General features: G+C 34.7%; 1 long non-coding RNA gene across 1 annotated transcript; it reads right to left on the reverse strand.

Annotated features, from left to right (window-relative positions):
• Nucleotides 1–204: 204 nt before the first annotated feature.
• LOC142173796 (uncharacterized) lies at nucleotides 205–838 on the reverse strand. Its single transcript, XR_012703146.1, has 2 exons — nucleotides 698–838; nucleotides 205–510 (listed from the first exon to the last, which is right to left on the reverse strand). It is a non-coding gene; the product is annotated as an uncharacterized LOC142173796 (long non-coding RNA).
• Between the last annotated feature and the right edge of the window lie 2,453 nt (nucleotides 839–3,291).

Below are 3,291 nucleotides of genomic sequence, written 5' to 3' on the forward strand. Positions count from 1 at the left end.
CAATTGATGTGACCCTATTTCCTTTTTAGTCTGTATCAAAAAGAATGACATCTTTCGTTATTTGGAAACAATTTACTTTTATGCAATGATTTATAGCCACACAAAATATATGTGCCTCATTTTACACTATAAGTTCAACAGCCTTCTCTTTTTTCTTAAACTTCGTGCCCGGTCAAATGAATTCACATAAATTGAAACGAAGAGAGTATTATTCATTAACGGGAAGTCACATCACTTTTTAAATAATCGTACAATATATGAAAGACAAGGAAACAATAACATACAAAGGAAATTGTTGTACTACTTCCACTTAGTTACACACATTGCCAAGCAAAGCCCTATGCGTACATGCGCAACAAACCCAACAATCACTGCAATCAGACGAATGCGGAGTACAACTTCGAAGACATGTGTTAAGCTCGGGAAGTAATCTCCTTCCAAATCCTGAGAGATCACGTTCAATATCCCGTGTAGCTATAATTTGCGTCTTTGAGAGCCACGACACATTAACTGAAATATATACCATTATAATATTGTTAGAATTAAATTATAACTTATATAGCATGAATACACATTTACGACATGCTCAAAAATAAATACACATAAATGAATAGGGCCACATAATTAGCAGCGCGTATATCCACGCTTACAGTAGCATTAATTACAATTTAGAGATTAAAGAGAGATGAATACTAACTGATGGATGCCATGAGAAGAATAGTGAATACAAAACCGAATTTGGGCAATGCCATTGGAGAAATAGCAGTATTCTCTTTATGCAAATTTTGGTGTGAGCATCTCTTGTTCACAGAGGCCGTAATTTATACACATCCACTACCGAAATGGCCTCTAATAAAGATTAAGGTTGTTGCTTTGATCCTTCTCTTATTATTTTCTTAGTCTAAGCATGAAGAAGCATTAAAATAGTTAGAGAAAGATAGTTTTTAATCAATATAAAGATTTGACAGAATCTCAACTCCATTATTTTGGGAAGACTTACATGTGGCATGACACCTTGTATTTCACAACATGAAGAAGGCTACTGCCTACTAAAATATGTGATTGAACTACACTACTTCAATTTATAAATGAAAATTGTAAACATTTTCTTTTCTAGTTTATACATTCTTGTGATCGGAACATTAATTTGGTTATAAAGATTTTTGCAATGGAAAGTCCTGATTGAATTTTTGTTGTATTTCTCACTAGATTAAGCTAGCGATTTAACGTATAAGTTTAGATTACATTAGGGGTGTTACTTGTGTATAATACATAAATGTAAATTAGGCAATGTAATAAAATTAAAAACAATCAACTTAAATTTAAATAACATCGTCTAAATCACTTTAAAAATTCATATGTACCATTCTAAATTTTAAGCTTATAAAATCTGGAATTAAAATAATTAATCCACCCATTTCAGATAAAGTTTTTTATTTCTACTTAGATAAAAAAAGAAGAAGAGCTAAACATCTAAAGTGTTAACATTTAACGAGGAAACTTTGTAATAAGCATTCAGAATGAACTAAAAATAAATTAAGAAAAGCCACCATTTCATGCTTTTGTAAATTTTGTTTCTTAATTAGTACTCCAGGGGAGCCAATTAGTATTATTCATTTAATATTCGTATTGGTAATAATTGCACTCCACATGATCTATTTTATGAACTAACTGTTAATTTGTTTTTATTCTACAAAATCAGATAAAGATGGTTGCGCTGATTCATAAGATACACGTGATGAGAAATATTGATGCATATCCTTCTCATTTATAGCATCGTACTACCTTAATCAATGTGAACTATTATCTTTTTATTTCTTTGGTTAGATCGTTATGAACTGAAGGTTGAGCGTTCTTTTTAATTTCCACTAACTACGCAATGAATAATGGATCTACAGATTTTGCTATTTGAATATGCAAGATATAAAATAGCAAGATAAGTCTTCTAAACAACAGAAAGCATAAAGATACCACTACATCAAATTTTTCAAAACCTGGTAGTACGGAGTCATGAGCTCTAAAGTAAGATACAATAGAACCTTTTAATAATACTGATACTGCCTGAAATAATACAAAAAGTATGATATAAGGAAAAGGGGACCAAGGGCCTGCGAGTGATCATACAACACTACCTCGAGTCTCCTTTGTCAGCTGCTAAACACCCTCCTGAGCCCGATACTGTCAACATCCGAATCTACAAAACAATGTGATGAAGTATATGTAACGACCCGCCCGGTCATTTTGAATATTATAACCACGTTCCCCCATTTATTACTCAATTTATGCCTTGCAATTAATTTATGACTTATCGGGTTAGTTGGTTCGGGTCCGGAAGGAAATCGGAATGAAATGAGACACTTAGTCTCATAATTGAAAATTTAAGTTAGAAAAGTAGACCGGATATGGACCTATGTGTAAACGATCTTGGATTTGAATTTTTATGATTCCAATAGCTCCGTATGGTGATTTTGGACTTAGGAGCGTGTTCGGAATATTATTTGGAGGTCAATCGGACGTGATTTGATAGGTTCCAGAGTCATTTGAAGAAATTAGAAATTTCAAAGTTTATTAGGCTTGAATTTTAGTGTAATTCATGGATTTAGCATTGTTTGAGGTGATTTGAGGATTCGACTAAGTTCGTATGATGTTTTAGGACTTGTTGGTATATTTGGTTGAGGTCTCGAGGGTCTCGGGTGAGTTTCGGATGGTTAACAGATCAATAATTGAACTACAACAGTTGCTGCAATTTCCTTATGTTGAAAATTTCTTCAACGAGAATCGAGCCCAGAATCGAGCCCAAAAAATCGAGCCCAGAATCGAGCCCAGGGTCGAGGGCCACGATCGAAGGCAGTGTCGAGGATCAGGATCGAAGACATGATCGAGCCCAGGGTCGAGGGCCAGGATCGAAGGCCGGGTCGAGGATCAGGATCGAAGCCACGATCGAGCTCAGGGTCGAGGGCCACGATCGAGTGGTGATTTTGGACTTAGGAGGATCGGGTTGAACGCCGCAACAGACTTATTAAAAGTCAATATTGGGGGATCGGATTGCACGCCGCAACAGACTTATTAAAAAGTCTATATAAACTTGATTGAAATAAATATATGAAAAACTTATCAAAAGTCAATATTGGAGAATCGGGTTGCACGCCGCAACAGACTTATTAAAAGTCAATATTGGGGGATCGGATTGCACGCCGCAATAGACTTATTAAAAAATCGATATATACTTGATTGAAATAAATATATGACAGACTTGATTAAAATGAATATATTGGAGGAGCGGGTTGCACA

The sequence above is a fragment of the Nicotiana tabacum genome, chromosome 19 (genome assembly GCF_000715075.1).
Source record: "Nicotiana tabacum cultivar K326 chromosome 19, ASM71507v2, whole genome shotgun sequence".
In the NCBI taxonomy this organism is placed as follows: Eukaryota; Viridiplantae; Streptophyta; class Magnoliopsida; order Solanales; family Solanaceae; genus Nicotiana; species Nicotiana tabacum.